Source organism: Empidonax traillii, unplaced genomic scaffold (assembly GCF_003031625.1).
Source record: "Empidonax traillii isolate 1590-97213 ecotype Southwest subspecies unplaced genomic scaffold, ASM303162v1 scaffold127:size982661, whole genome shotgun sequence".
Lineage (NCBI taxonomy): Eukaryota > Metazoa > Chordata > Aves > Passeriformes > Tyrannidae > Empidonax > Empidonax traillii.
In genome coordinates this window covers 545,882-572,176 of record NW_020955320.1, presented here as the reverse complement: position 1 = coordinate 572,176, position 26,295 = coordinate 545,882, and the positions used below count along the sequence as shown (strand labels likewise).

Sequence of the window (26,295 nt, the reverse complement as noted above, 5' to 3'; positions counted from 1 at the left end):
CAAGGATTTGGGAAAATGTAATAGGATTCTGAGCCAGAACTGCTTACAAGACAGTTATTAAGGCTATAGAGAGCTATTTATTATGCTTCTGTGAAGCTGAAATTCGAAAATACATTTTTGACTTCAATGAGCTAGTTCATGTTTTCTGAATTTTCAGGTGATGACTTGTATATTGTTTCTCTAATAACTTTAGTCTGGTTTTCTCTCCCCTTTCCCCAAATGTGCCTAAATCTGGGGCGGGAGGAAGGGAGAGCAGTCTTGCTTATATATCTCCCTTAATCTGATAGTGATATTGGATGTTTACAGGATTTTTGAGGGGTTTACTTGCTAGTGGATTAGATAACCAGGGTTGTCAATTTGAACTGTTGTCTTTTGGTGTGATCTGTTGCAGATTATCCACAATGCATTTTTTAAATGTTGCTGTTGGACTGTGTAGCCTCTTCTAAACAAAACTAGATTCTATCACCTGAGCTTTCTCTTCCTTATCTCATGGTAGCATTCTGCATTGCGAACAGCTGAGAGTGAAATTGACAGGCAAGTCTAAGAGAGTTGAACTGCAAAAAGTAACTGTTATTTACTAAGGAGAACTAAGTATACTCACTATTGGTAGGTGAAAGGAAAAATAACAAAATAACTTTAGTTCTCTTGCCGTTGGAAGCAGGGGTGAATGTTAATATTTTTTTCGTCTGTTAAATGCCTCATAAATATCAAGATTCCTTTTCTATTTAATTGCTGCAAAAATATTCAGAATTGTCCATCTAAAACCTTAATTTCTATTCCAGTAAGATGCGTGCTGTATTCTTACTTCTTTATTGTTCCGTGCCTTCAGAAGACAGACAATAGAGATTTAATGAATGTTTTCTCCTTCCTATTTTTGCTGATAATATGCATGCTGTAGTTCTTCCATTATATGGCTATACACAAAGGATTGTTAATTTGCCTTTCTAGTTAAGGTTTTATATACTATATTTATTATTGTGATTCATTGTTAATTACTTTGCATCCCAGCAAATTTGGCAGATACAGTAAAGAAAAAACCTTGCCTTAGAACTACTTACTTTTATTGGGAACCAATACCTGTTTTTGGAAGTGGTTTTTTTTAGAAAAATAGTTTTTCTATAATCACCATTTAATAACCTATTTTATTTTGTCCACTCTCTGTTAAACCACTTCATCTGAGTTGCAGTTTGCAAAGGCGTTGATAAGTACCTCTTCTACATTCATTGTATTGTTTTCCTGTCAAATTTAGTTAACAGACAAATGTAGAATCTAGTATGTTTTTAGTTCCTCAGGGTTGATTCTGTGTCATAGTAATAGCAATACCCTGTGATATCAATACCCTGTAATATCAGGAAGATTATTCTCTGGAGTTTCTGAAAGTCATGGAAGCTCTTATGTTGTTTTAGGGAGCAAAACATGCTTAGTATGAATCACAGATTTAACATAATTTAATGTAATTATTATTTGTTCGTAAATGGAGGTAAGTAGCACAGAAACATTAGGTTCCATTCCCTTGTTTTGTGGAAATAATTTTGTGCTTAGATTCTGGGTTTTGAAGTGAGGCAAGAGTGAATGACTTAAGATAAAAGCACAGCTCTTCATGGTGTTATCTCTTTCCAGGTGCTTTCTGACTGATGGTTGTCCTGAGTTGCTCAGGTTTTCTCCAGTTCTGAAACTCTTTTGTACTCTAAGGAGCACAGTTCTGACAGGGACAATAGTGGGCAGGTAAATGTGTAGAGATTTGGTGCACTGGGTCTGTGGTCATGCGGAGATGAAAAAGGCCTAGTATTTTGCAAACTTGGGGCTGGTTTAAGATTTTGTGACTGAAGCACCCTTTGTTTAGCACAGTTGTGTCAAACCAAGGAGGGGTTTATCTTTAGCAGACCAAGAATTAGAGTTGGTCCTACAAAGCAAAAGCATAATTTATCATGAAAATAGTGACTCTATCTTATGGAACAGACCTCACAGTGTTTTAAAAGTTTTGGGTTTATGCTGGTTCAGTTGCATCTGTTTGGTGTAGTGGTTTTTTTAATGCTGTTGTTTCAGGTCATCCAGATAGTTAGTAGTCAAACTGTGTAACCTTATGAACTTGTGTGGTCTGGGATATCCAGATTTCAGTAGTGTCTTATATCTAAAGTTGTTTGTGGAGTCAGATCCTACTAAGGTTTAAATTTCAGATATTAAAATTGCCTGCCATGATCCTGATATGAACCACTAAGTCGAGTTTCCTGTCTTTAACAGGAAGATAAACAGCGCATTACACTGTTACAGCGTACACTGTAACAGTGATTAACAGGTATTCAGTATCTTCACTGCTTGTCCTTTCTTTAGTATTTAGTTCTCCTTATTGAATCCTGAAGAAACTGACATTTCTTGACTCTAGGGAAAAACCAGACGCAGGGTCATGACTTCACTGCAGTGACCAGCTTTCTGGACCTAACGCAGATGGATTCTTCATGTGGCCTCAAATCACAAGTTACAAGTTAATCACAAACATTTTTCAGGCAACTGAGATGAAGAGGAGTTTTAGAATTACCTTGCATGTGGAAGATTGCCTTTTAAGTTTTCCCACTGCTTGATTTCAAGTTGAAATACTAATCTTGTTTAAAAGTGTAACATATTCTTCCCACACTTTATTGTATGGGAAAAGATACAGTGTCCAAGGCAGGAAAACAGATCTATGCAGCAGATATGAAAATGGAAGTTAAGTTTTGGTAATCTGTGATAGGGGAAGGGAGGTGTGTGTGTGGGAAGTTCTGATCAGAAATGCTATAATACTTGTCCCAGAGTCTGTAGCGTAGGAATGGCAGGCAGCATAACAGGGTTTGGCCATTAAAAATGGCGAAAATGTAATTGGTTGTTAATAGTGGGAATTGAGATGTTGATTCATAATGTGTTAAGTCCTCTAATAAAATCAGCTGTGTTATCTCCATAAAACAAACTGCCTGGTCACAAATGTAACTTTGTTTTACAGTTATGCTTCTGAACTCCCAGTGATCTACTCTCATTGGCTAATATTTATATTTTGTTTTTAAAAATATGTTCAATTTACATAAAGTGCTTCTGTCTTTCGTGTACTGATTCAAAAGCTTTTTATGTACTCTTGTTACAGCGTTTAACCTGTTAGTGTGGAAATAGTTCTGTTTACTAAAGGAACAGAAGATGCTTAGGGTACTCAGTGCAGTATGGAGAGCAGTTTGTGGTTTATTTGTATTTGGCTCGTTGGGCTATTTTTCCCTTGGAGAGTGAAAGAAATATGACAGATAATTTCTCAGGAATAACAATCATCTAGCAGGGCATCTAGGTATGCTAACCTAGGAGGTTCAGCCTTGTCAAATGGAGTTATGTTTTTTAGGGCATTGGGTAAAACTGGTGATTTTCACATACCGACTGGTATGCCGTTTCTGTATTGAGTATATTTTCTGGAGTACTCTGTTAACTGTCCTTCACAGGGCGTTAGAAAGCACATCTTTTCTTACAGCAAACATACAGATTGTCTGTTATAAACACAGTAATTTTGTACTACTTAGTGAAATCTTGAGCAGTCACTGAAGAAAAGACTCTTAACCTACTTCTGCAGTAATATACTGGCTAAAAGGGAGAGGAGTACCAGTCCTGTGCAGCTCTCTAGGGCCTCACGGACCTGTAGCTGTTAATCTGCAGATTACAGGCTGGGGACAAAGTGGCTAGGACTACAGGCTTGTTGAGGCCTGAACATGCAGCAGTGTGCCTTGGCTGTAGGGAAAATCCAAAGTGTCACTTGGGCTGTACGAACATGGCTGTAGGCAGGAAATGGAGGGAAATGCTTATCCCACCTCTCTGAATTTATTAGGCAACATTTACCTCCATTTCTACTTTTGTGGTAACCCTCACTCTCCTGTGAGAGTGGGAATGATGTTGGTAAACTGGAGTAAGTTCAGCAGAGGCCCACTAAGTCAGGAACTAGAGCACACATGTCTCCAAGGAGACACAGAGAGACCTGGGCTTGTTCAGTTGGGAGAAGAAAGAGTTGCAGGGGTCCTAACAGCAGCCTTTCCTAATACCTAGTTCCCAAATATCAGGAGGTCTTCAAGAAGATGGAGCCAGGTTTTCACATAAGTGCATGGTAGAGGAATGAGAGACAATGTTCCTTAGCTGAAACAAGAGACTAAGGATAAGGAAAATATTTTTCTCGATGAGAACAACCGCACAAGGCAGTAAGGTTTTGCCATCTCTACCTTTGGAGATTTTCAAGCTCTGACTGGATCCCTGAGGAGCTGGTCTGATGCCAAGTCTGAGTCTGCTTTGGGGGAAGTAAGTTGGACTTGGGAACTCCTGAAATCCATGGCAGCCCAAGCTATGCTATGGTTTTACTTGTGATTCTTGCTCTACAGCGGAAGTTCCTAGGTGGGATCTAGTTTGTCTTCTTGTTGGCCATTTCTGTTGCAATTGATTGCATTTGCAGGTTTTTGTTGAGGCAAAAGAGAAAAATAAATGAAAAGAGGAAAAATTGCAAACAACAGTTTTACTGGAAATTATTTAGAATTTTGAAATAAATTGGATAATTTCCTGTCTTTGGTGAAACAAATACAGGGGTTTTGGTGAAACATTCTGTATTTGACTAACTGCCTGGTGATTTGTAAGTGGTGTTCAAGATATAAGAAAGCCAGGAATCCGAAAAGAGGTTTTTTTTGTTATGAGGATATCTAAAATATTTTCCTATAACACACCTATGTTCATTTTGATAAGAATTGGATTGAGTCCAAAAAAGAATTTGGGAAGCAAGGATGATTGTCTTTGTCTCTATAAAAAGATGTTTGTTTTAAAAAAATGTTTGCTTTATCATATAGCTGCAAATATAAAATGAATAATGGCGATCAAGAGCAAAGGTCTAAGGAAGCGCATATTGCAGTAACTGCTCTTGGTAAAGTCAGAAAAATAGTTTCATAACCAATGCTTCTAGTGATTGAAGTGGTTCTGTTTGGGGGTGTTTTGTTAGTTTTGGCTGAAGTTTGATCGTGGTGGGTCATTCAGATATCAAAGTCCATAGCAAAATTATTGGATCTTTTACTTTTGTTTAGCATTGCTTGAGGGATAAGGAAAAACATACTTATACATTACTAATTATAGTGAATACAGTTTTGATAATCAAGGCAGTATTAGAAAGTAATCCCTTTATTTAAATGCAAATGTTTCATATTTGTTAATAAACTGAGTTGAATTGAATGATTAAGGCATGGATAAGCAAATAGTTTGCTGGGACCTGTGTTTTTATTATACTCATAATTTGCTTAACTTACCTCTGTCGAATTTGAGAATTTAAGTGGAAGAGGGATGCAGGATTTCCATAATGTTTCCCAAATCTTTTCCAAGGAAAAATCCTTTTTCTGCACAGTGAAAACTTCGAGTGTCCTAAGAGATTTAACACTGTAACACAGTCAGTACCTTTTCCAAGTTATTCTGTCTTACTGTCCATGTCTTTTAGAATGTTCCTGTTAAGTCTCAGCAGACTTTTACAAATCAGTGATTAAAATGAATTTCAAGTGATTAAAGTGCTATAAATCTTGGTGAGCAAAACAAAGAGCTGTCATAAGGAAAACAAATGGAATAAATGTCAGCATATCTCAAAAATTATATAATAGATACTTAATGTCGCTGTTGTATGTGTCACAGCTTAGATTTTTGTGTTCCCGTACTGTAAATGAGATAGCCAATGGTAGCTATTTGATGTTATTTTCCTGTTACTTGGAAAATATGGAAGACAATGAAATGATATGTTATATAGTCATATGGCTTTATTTTAAGACTCAGAAATCAAATTCAGTTTCTGCTGTTCATGAAATAAATCTTGAATAAATATTGTCACCGAATGTTCTTTATATTTGAATTGTTTTTTTATTCTCTATCAGGGCAGTAGGTTGCGGCCTAATAAAACAAATCTTACCAAATAATTATAAAAATCAGTTGCCATTACCTTTCATTAAGCCATTTTTTTGAAAGTAATATTACTTAAACTTCCTAAGCATAAAGCTTTTTGTCACGTAATATGAAAATTTCTGTTGGGAGTGTTTTGTAACCTTAGAAGCCAACAAACAAACAAACATGCCTTGGATCCAATTGTACCATTTTTAATATTCCATTTGTATTGTGAGTACAATTACTGTAAACATTGAGATTTCCTAAGTATTCCCTATTGTACAGTACCAGCTTGATAAATGAATTTTTTTTTTTTTATAATTGAGTTCCCCCCCTTCTTTTTTTTTTTTTTTTTAATTCCCATTTCTGTCTGCTGATGTTTCTCATTATTCTTCACTTCATTTGGGTTTTACATTGTACTTCATATTTTTTTCTATCTCAGTGGTTTTTCTCTGGGGGCAGAAGAACCCATGGTAGCTAAACCTACCGAATAAGAAATGTTATGCATATATTCATTTTACATTTTCATATTTTCACATGCTTTCTAAAGTCAATCTTAGCTAAGAGCTTGGAAAGTGGTTTCTTTCATAGAAGTGTATTGATAAGTAAGGAGGATTTAATAATTTTAGAATATTGTTTATAAATATATGCCTGGAAGCTAAAAATAGAAGTCGAAGTGGTTTGTTCTAAATCACACATGGAACAAAAATAAAAGTATTGATATCTATCTAGGAAATATAAGCTGTGTCTTGTTCAAATCACTCTCTTGTGAAGTAGTCAGTACTTTTAGGTTGGAAAAGCAAAACAGAATGCCCAGTTTGGAACTGAGTGTCTCTTACTGGAAGGTGAACAAAAAGCCATGTGGTAGTTTTTCTGTATATTTGGCTTACAGAGTTTTTTTGGTTTAATTTTGTGTGTATGGATTTGTATGTATTTTTTAATGTAACAATGCATTTCATCATTCCATGAGACATCAAAATCAATCATATGTGGTACTGTTTTGAATAAATACGTGCTTGTGAAAGCCGGTGTATTGGAAGAAGTCACACAGTGTGATAGTAAATTTCAAGCATGTTTGGTAAAATGATTTTTGTAGATTGAGAGTGTTTCTTTGTCATTTCTTTCAACATAATTTTTGGTATATTTCCTGTAGGATTGCTGTTGTTGAATTTACTCTTGGGAATAAATTTCTTAAATTAAAAAAAGAGAAAGAATGCAATCAATGTAGTGAAATATTAGTCGCCTTGTTACATTTACTGTACTTTAAATCTAGTTACTGCACTTCAAGTATATGGGTACAAAGCAAAGCAGAAGATTTCTCAAGGTACATAAAATTCAAATGATGGGACACAGTGAAGGATGTCTTCAGGACATAAAGCGGTATTTTAAAATAAGGTAGATTTTATAAGTGTGTTTCCTAATTTCTGAATGTTTCTAAATTTCTAAATATTTCTCTTTTTTCTTTCAAATTAAAGTATATGCCACTCTTCAAATCTTCCTTTATGTGAGCAGTTTTTCTTCCTTTGCAGTTTATGATCCTTTTTTGCTGCCTTATTTTATTATTATATTATATTATTGATGACAGTGAAATCTGCTTGGATATATTTTGCAATTACAATTATATTTTACTATAAATTTTATTATATAATACGGTTTTTGCACTTGTTTTTAAGCTCTGCAGCTCAGCATCCACTGGTCTCTGGGGTTTTTTTCCTGTTCCATGTTGTATGCCTGGCTTACATGCAGTTTAATATTTAACAGCTTACCTGAGATAGTGAGGTGTGACAAGGCTGCTAAACATCACACACTACTGACATATACCCAGCTGGTTGTAGGGATAGCCTAAGGTACTGAGGTCTGCTTTCAGGGACTGCCTGATTCTTTCTTTGCCAGCAGCCACTTTTGCTTTCTTGTTTGCTAATCTCTGGCTTTCTCTCTGTGTTCTTTAGCCTGCTTCATGACAGTGTATACAAAACTGACACTTAAAAAATATATTCTGAGGAATGTTATTTGATGCAATTGGAAAGAACTTGTTTTATGTAACTGGAAAGAACTTGTATGGAGAAGTTCAAAATTTCTTTCTTTTACCAGCTACCTGAGAACAGATAAATCTCCAGACTCTGGGAAAAATAGCCCCACATATTGAGAAGTGGTATGCTACAAGGATATCTTAAAATAAGATCTTGAAGTGTTTACAGTTTTTGGTGATGATGTGTATTTGTTGTTGAAGTTTCAGGGAACTCAGGGGAACAGTTGTACATGCATTTTTTCTGATGTAATTATGGAGGTAGTGAATTATATCCTAAGAATAGGATTCTAGAATTATGGGAGAAACGTTGCGTTCTTAAGTCATCTTAGTAGCGTGAAACAGTCTCCTAAAACCAAGGGAACATTCAGCTTGTGTAGCGTCCTTGAATGGCCAGTTCTGAGTTATCTTCTATGATAAAGGATGGAGGAATCCTAACCGTGTCCTTAAGCTCAATATAGCCAGATTCTGTCAAATTTCTTTTATTAAACTGTCAGTGAAGACAACCAGAGTGTCTCACCAGATTGAAAAAAATCAAGACCTTATTCAATTTTGTGTAAAGAAACCACTGATGTCTGCGAGTTTCATTTGCCTCAGTGAAAGCAAATGTCATGCTTAAAGAATCATTTAAGGAAAAAATGATCTGGTAGATGGACATAACTTTGCATCCGTTGTCTTTGTCAAAATCTTTCTTGTCTCTAATGAGTTCTTGGACAACACCTAAGTACTTAACAAACTAGTGAAACGTTTACTGTGAAACAGTTCAGATAATCAATACCTATTTTTTAATTCTAAACCTGTAGGTAGTTTTACAGCATAACATGCTGTATTATTCTAGCTTTTGTCCAAGCAGCCTGTCATCTTTAAGCTCACAACCACAGCAATTCTTTGTTTATGGGTTTGGCCATAGAAGTCGATGGAAGGTGTTTGATTCAGGTACTAGGTTGTAGACCCTGCAAGATCAGCAGCTGTCAACTGTTCTAGGCTAACTGCATCAACTATAGGGGATAAGGCAAGTCCTTTGTGGTTTGGGTGTTACCCTAATACAGGTGTAAAGTTTAGTTTTCATTTAGAAGAAGATTTTGCAACCTTTAAATTCTGGAGAAGCAGCAAAGTTCTAGTTAGAAGACTTTGAATTCATGAATGCATTCTGCTGATATTTGCTGTTTTAGCCACAACGCTCTGAGATTTATGTCTTCAGAACAGTGTTCATATTTGTTATTGTTTTCAAGTTTTCTCTAGAAAACATCAGCCACTAAGTAGTACAAAGCATTTTGGGAAGGATAAATCCTTGCATTTCCTTATCTGACTACTGTAGTCCATTTTGTGGTGCTAGCTGTTAAGTCATTTGTACAGACAATTAATCTTAATATTTGCAATAACTTTAGGGACAGTGGGTTTCTTTCTTAAATTTGTACTCTTAAGGAAACAAGTTTTTGTTTTTGTTTTTTTTTTTTTTTTTTTTTTTTTTTTTTCTGGTTTGTCCATCTTACTCAAAAGAGGGTTAGAAGCTTCAGAAAAAGAAATACCAACAAAATAATTTGTTTGAAAAAGTAAGCAAAAATGTGTACTACCACTAAAGAAGAGGCAGTTGCAACTCATTTTGCACTCCCAGCGTCCTGGAGAGTCAGTCGGCATTCACAGTCTGTGCTAGTTTGTTGTAGTATGGATCCATTTAAAGGACCATGCTGGAGGAAATGCAGCTTTCTTAATTCTGGTGCTGTGGAACAACTTGTTCTTTGCTGCAGGCTGGAACAGCCTCAGATTATTAGAATGAAAAGCACAGTAATCAGCTCTTTTGCAGATCATTTCTTAGCCATTCTCCAGTAGATTTGAAAAATGTTGCTGAAAGAAATGAGTCTGCAGAGATCTTCATAGGTGTCTAATACAGGTTGCATAATGTGTAACAGTGACAAAGACACACAAAGGCAGAACTCAGTTTGACTGTAAATCTTGGAACCAGCTTACAGGCTTATTGGACATATTTTGATACAGAGTATTAATATTAATAGTATTCTGCCATTTAAAAGTTAATTTTAGGCCTTTTTTTCCCCCCAAAAGTCTCAATGATCTAGAATATGAAACTTAGTGTATTAATCTGTCAAAAGCTTATTATAAAATAACTTTGCAGAGCGTGTTGAGCAACTCCATGATACTAGCTTGTTAGTATATGAAAGTTAAACTTTGGAGGGGTTTGGAGTTTACAGATTTTAACTTTCCTAAATTAAACTATAGATTAGGGGAAATGTTTGCTTTGCTGTAGGATGCAGCATAAGTCAGATATATTGCTTCTGTGTAATTTTTTCTGGTTTTGTTTGTTTACAGTGTTCAAATCTGTTATTGTGACTTTTTTTAAGGGTATGCCTCGAATTGGGGGTTGACTGAGGAGAGTATTAATCTATTTAAATAAACTGGTTAGAGCCATAGGAGACCTGTGGTGTTTTCAAGGCTTCTCAGCCTGAAAGCGCTGCATAACCCTTTTAGGTTGCATAGCAACAGGCTCCTAGCAACAATAATAGATTGAATTTCCAATAGTGACCGGGCCGGATGTAATAATAAAGCAAGAGTACAAACAGTTGTCATGGTTTTCTTTTCATAATAAACTAGTGTTGAATTTAGGGAGATTCTGTTTCTCAAAGTGGCGAACCTCTTTGCAAAATGAAGGTAATTTTGAAAATTGTGGTACTGAAACCCTGACAAAGCTACTTAGGATGAATGACTTTGAAGTCTAGTAGTTTCAAACATCGGAGAAAACAAAGAAACATTGAATGAGTTGTTAAGGAAAAGGGATATTAGTAACCACTCTAAATTGCTTTTAAATCTCAACTTGTTTTATAAATTGATCTGTACTGGACCTTCACAGAAGTCCCTAGCTATACAGGTATATGTGCCGTTTAGAAAAGTTTGGAAATATCGTGTGAAGATACTGTAGAAAGGGTAATGAATAAAACTGAGTAACTGCCAGACTAGTTTATTTTATGTCAGTAGTGTGTTAGTATTTCGTATTTTCAAGACCTGTTATGTGTTTGGTAATCAGGTGACTTGGGATGAGAGACAGAAATTATCTTACAAGATATTAATAGTTGTAATTCTGGATGGTTACATTTCAGTTTAAGTGTTTTGATCTGGCCAACAACTGAAAATTAGAACACTAGTTTTTGAATAAAGATGTAGATTGACACTAGATCAACACCCCTCTTCAGTTCCTGTATCTGCTTTTGAAATGGTGTTGAATTGTCACTATAGTAAAGCCCAAGTTAGTTATTTGTAACTTGCTATATTCTATTAAGATGACACCATATTTTTTTTCTGAATAGAGGAAAGCTGTTCTAAGAGGATAAAAGCTGTGTCTTTAGATACTAATGAAAGGGACAACACTTAAGAGCTACACAGTATAGAAGAAAAAATATGTAAAGAATTTGACATTACAGATTTGAGAAGTTTCACTGGATTTTGACATTTTAGTATGTTCAGATATTTATCAGTAGTGTTGTAGCACAGACATTTATTTCGGAAAAAGAACTTCTCTTTTAAATAGACCTCTTTGCTCTAATAGTGTAGGTAGTATTTTCCAGCTTAACTGTTTTCATAGAATAATAGAATTTTAAGATCTTGGAAGAGACCTTAAAGGTCACCTAGTCCAACTCCCCTGCTATGGGCAGGACCTCCCATTAGACCAGGTTGCTCAGGGCCTTATCCAGCCTCGTCTTGAACACTTTCAGGGAGAAGGTATCCACAACCTCCTTGGGCAACCCTTTCCAGTGTCCCACCAGCTCACCCTGAAGAGTTTCTTCCTAAGTTTTTCCTCATTTAACACTAGAATTCTCACTGAAAAGCATATTACTATGGTGACAGAGAGCTATTTTGGAAACATTCAATAGAACAAGGTGGTTTTATGGGATTGTTTTTGAAAATTGAGTTCTGTTATTTGAATTTAAGTGCTGGTCTGAGCAACATTCTAAATTCGTATCATGTTTGTAATTAAAACTTACTGTGTAATTTAAAACTTAAATTATTTAGGAGTGGGATCTAGTTTGAGTATGATATCTACTGAGAAATGTTTGACTTGCATTTGTGGATTGCTGACTAATTTTGTGCAGTACAGAGGTATTTATTCAGTAAGATAGCTACTTCTGCCACAGCTGGAGAGCTAGGAGAGTTTGAAAAATTTAGGAAAATTAGAGTTTTATAAGTTAGAAAAAATTTAAAATCTGATAAAGAGATAATATGTAGTATATAGAAAGAAGAAATTTTAAAAATACAGCAACTTACCTTTTACAGTGTTCAGTTAATAGATGATAACCTTTAAAGGTGTTTTTACTGAGAAGTGTTTTATATGGTACAGTTGTGATATTTTCAGAAGTGTTGAAAGTGTTTTAACCTTACATTATAAGAAATAGTATCCAGTATTTATTATGGCAAATACATATTCCTAAATCATGTAGGTTACATTCAGAATTTCTGTAAGGATGTAATTTACTTTCCAGAACTGGAGTCATTAAGTTTGTTCAGCTCCCTGTGCCTCTTCTCCCACATAACTGGATTTTTATATGTTGCATTGGTGCTTGCTTTTATTTCTAAACCAGAGATATTGCTTAGAATAGTTACTTCCTAATGTTGTTCTTACTGGTCAAATTTGAATACCTGGATTTTCAGTTTAATGCTTCTGTTTCATCCAAACCTAACCTATTGGGCTGCATGTTTAATGAATTAAAAAAACGAAAAATCCCTATTCTCATTCAAACCAAGAAAGCAGAAATTAGATCTTTGGCACTGTGCTAAATATGATGGTAGTGAGTGTTTCTTTGCTTCCTGTGTTTTTAATGAAATCCAAGTGAAACTTGCATCTGAAAGGATATTTTGCATTTCTTAGAACTTTACCATTTTTGTGAAAGAGAAAAAAAATTGTTCTAGGACAGTAACTAAAAACTGAGAGGTCAGAAAAACGGTTGTGGAGTGTTATAGCATGTTACATTGGAAAATCTTCAGGAATGAGGAACAAGAAAGGAAGGTGAGCAAAAGTGAAAATAAAATAGACTTATTCCTGACTTACTTATTTTTAACTATAAAAATATGTAAGTTTAGGAAACTCATTCAAGTGTTTGGAAATGTAAGAAGAAGACTGGGAAGGAAGTAGGTCACTGAAAATTAAAGGACAATAGAAAACAAGAAGTTTGACAAAAATTATGTGTAGTCTGTTTGCCGTATCTCTGTCCCTCCTACTGAAAATGGCCATGCAGCACAGTGTGTTGTGGCATCGCATTATGTGTTTACTCATAACTTTTTTAAAATTTTTGCTGTTGATACATACATTTGTTTCCAGCATTTTCCATTTCATGTAAACACATTCCATTCTAGTATTGATTTAGTGTAAGAACAATTACAGTACAATTTCATGTAAGAAGGTGAAACAATTATTTTTTTATTTAATGTCTGTAAGTTAAAAAGTATAGCTTGAAATAGCTGACCAGATATCAATTCTGAAACAGACATTTCATCTGCTTACTGGATATTTTTTGTAGTGATGTCTTCCTTTTTTCAAAACACTAACCATGACTAAAATAACAAATACAGACAGTAACTTTAGTTTATATAGTGTTAATGAAATACTGTATAAAATTACAAGATGTTTAAAAATACAAAGGTTTTTTAATGGGTAAAGAAAGAGGTTTAAGTAAGGAATACTTTCAAAAATCTATTTAAGCATTAAATGTAATTGTTGTGTGAATGACTTCAAGATCTAATTAATTTTTGGGAACCTAACTGCTGTTTATATGCTACTGCATCATGATATTCTTCTTGAATGAGTTTACCAATGTATAGTTTTCACTGTTTGATCATATACTGTTATTTACTTCACATTTGTCTGCCAAGAAGAGTGAAGAATGTCAATGAGAGGTTTTTCTGATTAATTAAAAACTGGAGACTACATCACATAAACATAGGATTTAGTCAGATTTAGTCAGATACAAGTACAAAATGCTGTTTGTGCATTGGAGCTATATTTGTGTATTCAGTATCTATTCTTGATATGGCCTTGAAGATTTTAAAGTGACTTGTATGGGAAAGGTAGGTGTGGGAATCCACAATTCCTGTGAAATCAGCTCTGCTTTCACTTAGAGAGGACCATCTTTGATGGTCTACCTTTTGAAGAGGTAGGTGGAATTTTCAGGTTGTGAAATTTATGTCCAGATTTATATTTTTGGAAAGTAATTCTTCAGAATGTTCATGTTTTACTTTTATTGCAAGGGTTTCAGTATTGGAAAATTCTGAATTACCTAAGCTTTACATATTTGCTTTGGTATTTTCCTGTATTTCTGACAATTGAGAAGCTAAGATTTCTGTAGGATTCAGAAATGAAAAATATTCTTATGCCATTTTGTTTCCAAATGCATTTTGTACTGTAATAACTATAAGAGTATCTAAATAGTATTGCTGAATATTTCATATAGCCTTACATTCATACTGTTATCTACTAATTCTTTGTGTTTCATTTTTTTCATATTTGTAATAGAATTTTTGACTATTCTGAAAATGGTGACCATAATCATACAATGTTAAATGTTAACTCTTGGGGCTACCTATTTTCTGGTAGTTTAATGATGAGAAAGCTGTCATTAAGGAGTTCTCTTCTAAGAACTTTCCACATAAAGTGCACGAATTGCTGTCTCTCATGATTTGATTTTTGAAGCATACTAGAACGAAAAGTCCTGTGTTTGGAACTCAGGTAATTTCTAGGTCTTTCTGGAACTGCAGTATTTTCTATTATAGTCGTTGAAGGTGCTGACCTAGAAGGCAAACCTTATTTTAATTTTCTCTTTGACCAAGCCAGAATCAGTTAGTAAAACGAAGTTATTCATGCCTTAAGATATGCCATTCAGTTCTTACATTGATATGAGAATAGTAGTGATACTACCTTACAGTTATTTACATCATTGAAATAAAAAAGATTGTCTCTAATCATTAGAAAAATAATATTGTAATTAATTGAAGTGTCAGTAGCTAGGCCTGTTTTTTCCTTTTTTATAGCAGACACTCTCTTGAAATTGAAGGGTGTTTTGACATGACAAATGTGACATTAAAATCAGTGTATTTCCTTGGAATAATTAATTGACATGCCAGTGCTCTTATGAAATAAAGTAGTGAAAATAGGATGTATCTAGTGTTATTATTTTAAAATAATTTATAACTGCAGTAGTGCTCAGTATAAAAAAATTAGTGTTGTAGGTTCAGACATATGTCAGTTTGTTTAAACAATTTGACTTCCTTAATATATTTGACTAGGTTATTTTATCAAAATTTACTAACATGTCACTTGGGCCATGTGTTTGAGTTTGTGCAGTTCACCTCCTCCTGCCCCGCCCAAAATAAGTTCCAGTACTATTTCAGCTTTTTTTGATACTGCTGTTTTTAATGTCTGAAATGAAACCATTGTAGTATTGAAAAAAATATCTCGTACCAGGTAATGATGCCTTAAATGTTTAGTGTTTGGCTCCCAAATTGTACCATTAGTCATGTCTGACTGCACAATATAGTTCTTTCCTCCACTTTTCACTTTCATTCTGTATTTCTTCTTCAGTATGTGAGACAAATGTGAAATGGGTAAAGCAAGTAGTTTAATTCTCAGTTGAATAAGCAAAATATCATTCGAACTGTAGCTGTATGATTAAAACAATTGTGATGTCACAGTCTTGCATACCATGCAGTGAATTTGATCATAAGGGCAGCAGATCATTGTAAAAATAAGTTGCTTTCAACAGTTTCCTTAGGGATTATTTAAATATAGAAAAGTGTAGAAAGGAGGATAGAGAACAAAATGTCCAGACATTAACTGAAGATGATTCTCTAGGTGCAATCTGGGGCAGATCTGATGGAAAAGGACATTTTGAAGGCCAAGATACCCAATGCATTCTTCACCTTGCTCTGTATTGTTAAGATCTGCCTTCAGGAGTTGCAGGTACCAATGAGAAAGCTTGGATCATGGAATGATTACCTCTGGGGGGGGTCGTAGTTATGGCAATTGAAACAAACAGGACATAAAAAATCCATTGGTCCTGGTAAAAGAAGAATGCTGAGGGAGCTAGCTGATGTCACTGGGAGGTCACTCATGCTTATGTTTGAAAGGTCATGGTGGTCAGGGGAGGTTCCCAAGGACTGCAAGAAAACAGAGGTCTCCTGTCTTTAAGGGAAGATCAAGGAAACCAAAGACATAGCATCCTCCTTAATCACAGAGAAGCTGATAAAGTAATCCTGGAAACAATTTCCAAACTGTATAAAGGAAAAGAAGGTCACTGGGAAGTAACTATAGCTGACCAATAACCATATCTGATAGCCTTCTACATGGGATTACTGACTTGGTGGGTTAGGAGAGAGCAGGAAACCTTCCTTGTTTAAATTATAGTAAGGCTTTTGACACTGCCGCCCAGCATGCTCATAGATGAGCTGCTGAAGTATGAGTTAGATCAGTGGACACTGAGAAGGACCGGAAACGGGCTGAACTGCTATGCTCATAGGGTTGTGGACAGTGTCACAAAGGCCAGCTTTGAAGACAGTCAACAGTATTGTGTCACAAGGATTGATACTTAAGCATATAATGTCAAACAGCTGCAGTTGGTGTAAAACACTAATGTACCATTTTGTCATCATCTTCAGGTTGATGAATTCACAAAGGTGCAATGTGGGGCTGGCAGTGTATGTTTTAACTGCAGTTTTGATCCATGCTTCTGTTTGTAGTCAGTTACCACAGAAAAATAATGGTTTTCTCATTAAAAATTACTGTATCTTCTTTCACATGTCTTAACTTCATTTTATTAAATCTTTTTTTTCTTAATTGCTAGATATTTATCTAGTGTTCACTTTTGCTTAGGATCATATTGCCTTTTTTGTACCATACTGACTAAGGAGAGGTACTAGCATTGGATTGTTGAGCTATTCAGTTACCAGTTTCAGAAAATTCATTCTGAATGCAACATAATATGATTTAGTTAAAATGCTTTCAGTGATGTTTCGTTATTTGGTTCTGGTTTATTAAAGATGTTTTGTGACAGTTTAGACTCTGCTAGTAAGAGATTAATTTAAGGAAGTAAATAAAGCAATAGACTTGTCCATGGTGGGTTGGGTTTCATTAATTTAGTCAGTTAAATAGCTTAATCAACTTAAAAACCTATTGAGTTAAATCTGAAATGAATGCCAGAACATAGTGACAGTTTAGATACTAAAGTAAGTTGCATAGAACAATTCCTTGCTTTTTATTTATGCTGTTTTGATGAAAAAGATCACTTGTCAACATACTTGTGGCTTTGTGATTGCGTAACTTAACATGCTATCTACTGTTTAGCAGTGAGCTTATTCCTCATGTTGATCTGCTTTTAAATGGGAAGTCTATATTTTGCAGGTTATACAGTTGCTATTACTGTCTTTTATTCATGTGGGAATATTTGAATTTAAATTATGAGGTACTTGGGAGTTGATTTATTGGCCATAAACATTAACCAGATCGTATTTCAATAGAAAATATCTGTCAGGACTCATTTGTTACAGTCAACAGTTTCAGTCCTACAAATCTGAGAATAATGTATTTCGTGCTGTATACTGCCGTGGATCTTACTGGATGGGATATGTCAGTGTATTTCCTGTTCTCACGTGTGTGAGACAGAAAAATAGAGTTCCCTCAATTCTGAAGATGGGAAGATTGAAACTCAGGCAGAGAGATGTATCAAAGATACAAAAGATATCAAAGATATCAAAAGGAATATGGGAAAGCAGGGTACTGAATTTAAAGATTTCCAACTCTTAGTCAAGGATCTTTACTGCATGAGCCAAGACTCCTGAGAAGTCTAAAAGTTACGCAGAGAATGAAATGTCTAGTGGATATACTGAGGATTCCTTTTCTATACTTAAGTCGGTGAAATACATATAATATGCAGACCCCTAAATGGATATGTGGAGATAGATGTTCATTAGTGTGTATGCTGTTGGAGTCTAGAGCTGAAGGGACTCGCTTCTGTTGCTAGCTCTGAATTCAGATGAATACAACCTCTTGTATCACCCGTTAGAGTGTTGAATTCTAAACATTATAAAAAACAAGGGGAGAGAAAGGCAAGGGAATTAGTAGGAGTTTCATTACAAAACAAATTGGTTAACATCATCTGAGATATATATTTTTATCATGTTGCACAGTGCACTCCTTCTGTAATGATCTTACAGTTGTCTAAATCAGCAAATATACCCGAACAGCATAATAGGCCACCACAGTTTGTCTAAAATGAAGTTAGTAAGCAGCCAAGGTAGAGTTTCCGTGGACTAGAACTTCCAGGATTAGCTGCAGCTTAGCAACATTCTTAGTGTATTTAGGTCTGTGTAATTCACATGTTCATAATTAAATTTCAGAAGCTAATGTAATTAAGGAAATTTTTGAAGTTTATGTTTAGTCATGATTATAACATAATAGAGCTACATTGGTTTATCAGTTTGCCTTCAGTGATACAATTTCTACAAAAGATAGTAATTTTTTGGTTTTTACTAATGTAGTAAAAAATAAGATTTCTTCTAGAAACAGTATAGGAAATACTCTGAAATTCTATGGTTACAACATTATAATATACTGCTTACCTGGTTTTCCTCACTATAATGAATGTGTAAGGAAGCCAGATGAATAAACTGGTGCCTTACCTTACCTCAATTGAAGTGCTACAAAAACTAGATATTTTTCTTCAAATGTGATTTAGAAATTTTTCTTGGATTTGTGTGTGTGTGTCTTTTGTGCCACCCTGTGGACCAATTTATATTTTTTTTCTAGAATGAATTCTTCCTCTATTTCCTGGAGAAGAACAGTTGCATCTCTTCTTAACATGGATTTTTCTGCAGTTGTTTCTCTAGTAATTTTTGGGTTTAGAGCTGAAGTTGAACAAAACTCCTCCTAGTGTTTGAACTCTGGCATAAAGTGTCCTGGGAAGCTGATCACTTAAATTTCTATTAATGACCTTATTTTTTTCCTTTTTTGGTTTTTTTCTGAATTTTTGTAAGCAGATAACAAGGGAAAGACGTAACTTTTAATTACTGTTCTTACTATATACACTTCAAGATAGTAGAATTATGTGGTTCAATTAATTTATAAAAATAATGTTACTTCAACTTCTTGAAAAGCAAAGCAAGGAGGTATACAAGTCTTAGCAAAAAATTATGGAGACATAATGAAGGAATGAATTTTGACTTCTGACTGTAAATATTCTGTAATCATAAAATTCTTGGATAAAAGAACAACTTGGTTTGCTTATACTGTTTGCCTCCCTTTCATCCTCTGTAGAATTAAACATTTTAGTAGTGTTCCTCTTGATTCCCATGAAGACCAACGGTTCTAACAGGAATTAATCTTGTTAGTTTATGTATGTATGTACGTAATTTAAGTACATGTGTCATTTTAGAAGGTGAAAAAACAACAATAACATATTCTGGAATTATGTTATTGTCCTGCAAAAGCATTGAAATTTTATTTCTGTATGTGTTCCAGTGGGTCTCCCAAGTCTCTTTTGTGTTTGGTGAAAGGTAACCTGCTCTCCATCTGCTGTCATAAACTAATCTACAGTATACAATGTACAAAGTGCTACAATGCACTTAATAATCATCTAGTGGTTAATTTTTATCCCTGTTCGTAATTATTTTCCATTGGAGACATCAAGATTTTAATGAACATTCTCCTGTTAAGGATTCCAGAAGCTTAAAAATTCTTCGCATGGCAGTTGTTTAAAATATCCTTGAATCTCTATGCCATTGCAAGGACAGTTCACTGTGATCTCAAACTGTGAGGTTTCAGGACTGTGTTGCTGATAAACTGGCTGAAAGAATAAATGGGTTATTTTCAAGATGGAATTGAGGAAACGTGCTGTATTTTTTGTTTGTGCCATGTTTGCCAGCATCTGAAAAAATATGAAAATATCAATGTCTGAAATTTGTAAGCATTCTAGCAACACGTCTTTTCTTCAGATAACTTAATAGCACGTCATTTCAATTTAAGAACAAAGGTTTCAAAGTGTTCAAGAGTTTCACTTTCCAGATTGACAGTGTGGTCTATTCCTTTGTTGTCCTCTACTTGGACAACTTTCTGTATGGATAGTTGACTATTTACAGCAGTTTATAAAGGAAGATATTGGTGAAAAATCAAGTTTGGGGCAGGGAAATCATTGAGTTTGTGGAAGGAGACATGAAGAAATGTGAGCCTAATTGATTAGATTTTGAATACAGCATGGAGGATTGAGAAAGCATGTTATAAGTACATGCTAAGATGTAGGTGAGAAAGACATTCTGTATAAGAGTAGGGAAGGAAAAGTTTGATAACTGTTGTAGCATAAATTAGTTCTACAAAAGATAGTAATTTTTAGGTTTTTACTAATGTAGTAAAAAATAAGATTTCCTGAAAGCTTGTGGTACAGTGACTTCTGTACTTTAACCAGTTAGAAAAGTGAGGACAGAAAGTACACTTTTCATCCTTTTCTCCCTGTCTATCCAGCACTCATTCCTCCTTCCTCTTCCTTTCCTTTCTTCCCCTTTCTGCTTTTTTCCTTTTCTTATGCTTTTCCAGACAAGAAACTGTGATAGAGGAAGACAGTAAAAGAAGAGAGTTTAAAAGCTCACACATTGGGTGAACATCCTTAAAATTTTGTAAAGGAAGTGTTCTGCATAATTTCATCCTTTAACAAGACTTCAGATTTCTCTTTGAAGTCTGAAATTAAATAAAAATTGCAGTATTTCCTTTTTTTTTTTTGTGAAATACTTGATCCTTCTAGTTCAAAAATTGAACAGTGCTACATAAAGTTTAAATTTGCAACAACTCTTGCCATGACTTCTAAATTTTTATATGTAGAGATTCTTTACAACTATTACAATTTGAGATGTGATAATGAAAAAATATTTTTATTTCATATAGCTCATGAACCTTTAAAATAGTACAGGGAATTGTTTATTTAAAAAAAGGAAATTATTCTAGCTTCTATGCCTGATGTGTTTTTTTGTTCACTCTTTTTAGGTACTTACTGTTTTATAAAAACATCCTGCTTTGCAGAAAAACAGTGGGGCAGGGGGGAATGGATTTTAAATGTGAAAAATATTTTAGCTTGTCCAGAGCTTAGGTTGACATTAACAGGTCTAGGATCTTTATGGTTGACATCTGCAGATTATTAGCTTTCTCTTCCTTAACAAACAAAGCAAATGGAGTCGCAAGGCATTCATTACCTTTTCTGTCACCCTAATAATAATTTATGTATTTAACTTACGCAGGTTCTTAAATTGTTTTTAGTGCTAAGCTGCCTATATTACATGTAATAGGAGTGACAAGTAAAAGCTGCAAAACATTTGTGTTGCAAGAGAAAGCATGATTGACAGCTACATTCCTCCCTACAAAAAAAAAAAAAAATACTGTGTGGTAGTGTGTCCTAAATGTATAAAACTGTAACATTTCAGGTTTCAAAAGTTAACTTCAAAAAGTGATTACTACTTTGGTCGCTTTTAGTATGGAAACAGTAATTGTTGAAATATTACTATGAAAATTAGGGGGGGGAGTTGTGGGTTTGTTTGTTTGTTTGTTAAATTTGTCAGCAGTATCAGTAATGGAAATTACAAAGAAAAGAACATCTATTTTATAATCTGAAATAATATCTATACCCAGTTTGAAATAGACCAAATAACAATGCCAAAACTAATACAAATAAGTGCAGTAGAAGGCACAGGAAAATCAACTGATATATTAAGAATAATTTAGGACTTGTGACTTTATTTTGTGGGAGATGGTTATGATTTACATTGATGTATTTTCATAAATTGTAGGCTTAGCTCTAGTAACTGTTAAAAGTACTGAAAATGAAAAAAATATTCTGAAATAAGGGTATTAGTCTAGAAACTTGCAGTCTGTGTTGCTTATTCTGTATGTGTTGTCCAGGATAAATTGTTCAGGCCAACATACCTAAAGCCATTTAGAAATCTTAATTCCTCTTAGCTGATCCTTAGTCAGAGTTTTTAAATATTAAGGTTTTTCTTGTTGTGGGTTTTCTTTTCTGTTTTTTTCTTTTTAAAAATTTGGGTTTTCTGAGTGTGCCAGTACACTTTACATACTGTGGTTTAGCATCTTGATTTTGTTGTGGAATTTAGAAGGAAATGGCTAGGATTTAAGAGATGGGAGTCTTGGCTTACTATCCTTCTTGCATGGAGTATTCTTCAATCAAACTGAAGAACTTCCATCTGAAGTAAATAATATATTGGTAGAAAATTGACAATATCCTAATCAACAGAGAAGAAACGAGGCTAAATTGAGGACTAAAATTGTTTAGCATATATCAGTGTCCAAAAAAATGTTTTGCAACTCAAGTATTGGTGTTTTTTTAAATCATATCCATTTATTCATTCTTATCATTGTTTGTCAATGCAAGAATGTAAATTGCTAAAGGCAATCAAAAGAAGATTGATTGCATTATGACTTTTAGTCACTACCAACCTCTGTCTATAAACCAGTCTTCGCAGTTTTGCATCATCCACAAGCTTTCTGACGTGCTGTGTTCCACCATCTAAGTCATTAACGAAGACATTACACAGAACTGTACCCAGCATCAATCCTTAGGGTTAGGGTTAGGGTTAGGGTTAGGGTACTCACCTGATGACTGGTCAACTGCTGAACTTGGTGCCACTGGTGAGATGACAACTCTTTGTTAAATTCCATTCAGAGTTCTTCTTTTGAAATATCAGTACGTATTTCAAAACTTTTCAGACCTGAATATGCATGCTTTTGAGTCCAGCGAAGTCACAGGATTTTCTCTCAGGCCTTTTGGTTATACTTGCATGCATGTATGAAATGCCTGTCACTCACAGGAGATATTTGAAGGTGTGTGTGCCCTGGTTCACTGACTGGTTCATAAGGGTTGCATGACAGGCATCTCTGTCAAATTCTTACAACACATGTTGTAGCTTGAATCTGCTAATGAACTACTTTCACCCTCAGTGGCATGAAACAGGATAGTGCGCAGCCATTAGGGACTGTAGTGTGAGATGCTTCAAGCAGATTAAGGAGTGCTTAGTAAAGAAATGTGGCAGTATGATAGGCATGAATATCTGAAACTTACCTGTAATTTGTAACAGAAGTTTCTGAGCTACAAGTCAAAAATTAGTCTCCTCTTATCATAAACTTTTTCAGTAACATTTGTCTGTTAAATGCCACAGATTTTTTTGTTCATAACAGTTTTTAACTGTTCTTAACTTTCATCCAGGCACCTTTTATCTGTGCACTACAGTTGGTGACATAATGTTATATTCTTCATTGCTATCTTTTTGCAAATCTCATATTTTAGCACTACTTTTTTCCTTTGCAGTAGTGATGGCTGTTTTACTCTGTTCCTTGTAACACAATAGTACCAAGTTTCAGTTGTTTCCCCAAAGTAACTCTATTTCCTTTTTGAGCAGGAAGTGAGGGGAGGGTACTAAGTCTTTGACTTTTTTGACACACAAGATTGTAATTATCCAAATACATTTTGTAATCAGATTAGACACAATCATTAGCTTTCACTTTCCTTGCTTATGCTTCCGGCAGTAGTAGTATTTTCCCCTTTGCTTTTTATTGTGTTATTAATTACTAGCTAATTTTCTCATTTACTTAAAATCATGAATGAGGTTACATAAATCTTTCTCAACCTTCCTTATTTCTTATTTTAAAGCTCTCACTACATTATGTTGGAGTAAATTGCAAATTTAGATGGGATCTAAGTTTTGAAAAGAACCATGCCTCAATGAATTGCTGATAGTGACCAAACATCCTATAACCTTGATGACAGAATCAGCTCTTAAGCCATTATATTTTGTTGTGCTTTTGTTCTTCCTGTACAATCCGTAAGAATCTGAGTAAAGATCACTTCTGGTTCTCTAGTCCATGAGACACGCTGCAGAGGATACAGTTGCTACTTGCCAGTTTCGGAGTCTCTGTTGTTAGTTATTACCTTATTCTTCCATTCTCTCAGTCTGCTTTCTGCCTTTAATACAATAATGCTTCAAATAATGTACTGCTTATCCTAAACTAATACACAACAGAAGTTTTTAGTAGTTTGATTATCAAAAATATACATCAATCTTCTTGCAAAAGTTAGACAATATCTCTTAAGACTGAAATGATAAAATGCTAATATATTGTGACTTTGTAATATATTAACTCCTAAATGTATTTTTATCTGATATTTATTGCAGAGTATGATAACAGTAAAAATTTAGTGTTTGATAGTTTGCTAAGGGAAGTATATTCTTATTTGATTGAGGTCACATTCTACTTTGGCATTTTGTATAGTACTTGTGTACATGCTTTCTGTTAAAATCACTCATTTCCTCAGTGATATCTCTTAGGTTTGTTTTGTCTTGTGGATTTTTTTCTCTTTTTTCTTTCTTAACTATAAGTAGAAACTTGTTAGCATTTGTTGGAAACTTAATAAAAACTGAAAACAACAAAATCCATCTGCTTGTTAACCTGTGCAAATTATCTGCATGCAGTAATCTAATACAAGGCAAGGAACATTTGTGTTAAAAAAACCACAATGTTGTACTTTAAGTGCAATTTATTTCACTGTCTGCAGTCCATAGGAAGTTCTTTTCCAAAGACAGGCTGAAATTCTTGCCAAATATTAATATGCCCTCTAGAAACTATAGTACTGTTTTATCCCACCCCTTTTTTTGCGCCGGGAACCACCATGACTCATTTTTAAAAGCACAGAGTATAGTGGTTTGGTCCCAGCTGGTAAGTAAGCACTATGAAGCCTCTTGCTGGCTGCCCCCCCCTAATGCCCACCTACCCCCTCTCTTCTGGAGCAGGGGACAAACCAGAAAGGAAACGTAAACCTCATGGGTTGAGGTGGGAACACTAGCAGTTTAACCAAAACATAATTTACTGCTACTACAAGGAATAAAAAAGAGAGACAGAGATAAAATTACACCTCCCCCTAATTAGTGGGTTCATGTGCAGTGTACCAAGTGGTTTTGAAAGATGCAGGCTCCGGAAAGTTTCTGGATGTTCATTCGCGTTGCATGAAGGCCATGCACGAGCCACTTGGACGCGCTCTCAGCAAGTCCAAGTGGATGACAGGCCCATCAGCAGGGCCAGCTGAGCATTCCCCTGCAGTCTGTGGGGTAGAGGTGTCGGAGTCCCTTGGAGCTCTCCCTTGGTCCCTCTCTGCCGGCCCCCTTCTCCCAGCAGTGGGATTGTTGTTGGGCCGTGGGCGCAGGTGGTAGCGCCACTGTGGGGCTACGCACCCTCTGTCCGGCTGCTGGGCTCTGCTGGCAGGACTTCCCACAGGGTCTCCTTGGAGGCCCAAAAGTGACTGCCAGCCCCACAGCTGCCTTTCACATGAGCCTTTCATGTGTGCCTGCCCCAGGCACGCTGCCCCCACTCCAGGACAAGCCTCCCACTCCGCACTGCCCCTGGACAGCCAGCTGGATTCAGGCTGGCGCAGAGTACCTGCAGGAGGTGGTCAGGGAAGGAGGAACTGACTGTGAACCCTCAGTGGTGTGGAGTGCCTCTCTGCACTCATGGCAGCCAGGACCAAATGCTCGGGCTACTGAAGTGCAGTGAGATTGCCTGCAAGGGATACCAGAGAAGGCTCTGTGCCTGCACCACAACCGTCAGCAAGGGAGGACAGAAAACACCGCCAAAGGAGAAAAGCCTTTTGTTCACAAGATGTTTGCCATGTCTTAGTGGCTTTGTGGACTGAGATTAACCTCAGTCTCATCAGATCCCATGATGAGAAACTATTGCCCCTGGGCACAAGGACTCAGCACAAGCAGTGTGGCAATCCAGGCAGGGAACTCCAGTGACTTTCTTGGTACCATTGGAGCATCCTGACTTGGCTCTTCCAAGAGTTGTTGGGGGAGAAGGACTCTGTTGTGGTAAGAAAGCCCCAGCAGTGGGAAGTGAACTCTGGAGGCCATCTCTTCCGAAACCCTGCTCAAACAGGGCCACTTAGAGTCAGTTTTCCCACAACCATATTCAGGTAGCTTTTTAAGATCTCCAGAATGGAGATGCCATAAGCTGCTCCGATGTTGTGTTTTGTTTTTTTTTTTTTTTCAACCTCACAGTAAAAGTTTTTTCTGATGTTCAACAAGAAACTTCTGTGTTTCAGTAGCAGGCTGCAGAATATATATCTACTGCACCGTGGACCTCCGTGTGTTGCAGGGTGTCAACTTGCATCACCATGATTTTCACTGTGGGCTGCAGGAATCTGAGCTCCAGCATCTGGACCACTTTCCCCCCATTCTTCACTGACCTTGGTATCTGCAGGGTTGTTTTTCTTTCTCAGCTGCTGTTGCATGTCTTTTTTTTTTTTTTTTTTTTTTTTTTTTTTTTTTTTTTTTTTTTTTTT

The 26,295-nt window shown here is 35.5% G+C and overlaps 1 protein-coding gene across 3 annotated transcripts in view; it reads left to right on the top strand.

Annotated features, from left to right (window-relative positions):
• Window positions 1-26,295, top strand: part of RFX3 (regulatory factor X3) — a 97,808-nt gene that overhangs the window by 6,705 nt on the left and 64,808 nt on the right. The window contains exon 1 of one of the 3 annotated variants that reach the window (XM_027883501.1): window positions 16,054-16,165. The exons of the other annotated variants lie outside the window; for them this stretch is intronic. The gene's annotated coding sequence lies outside the window, so the exon portion shown is untranslated. Of the gene's footprint in view, window positions 1-16,053; window positions 16,166-26,295 lie in introns of those variants that run through there. 3 annotated transcript variants of the gene reach the window in all.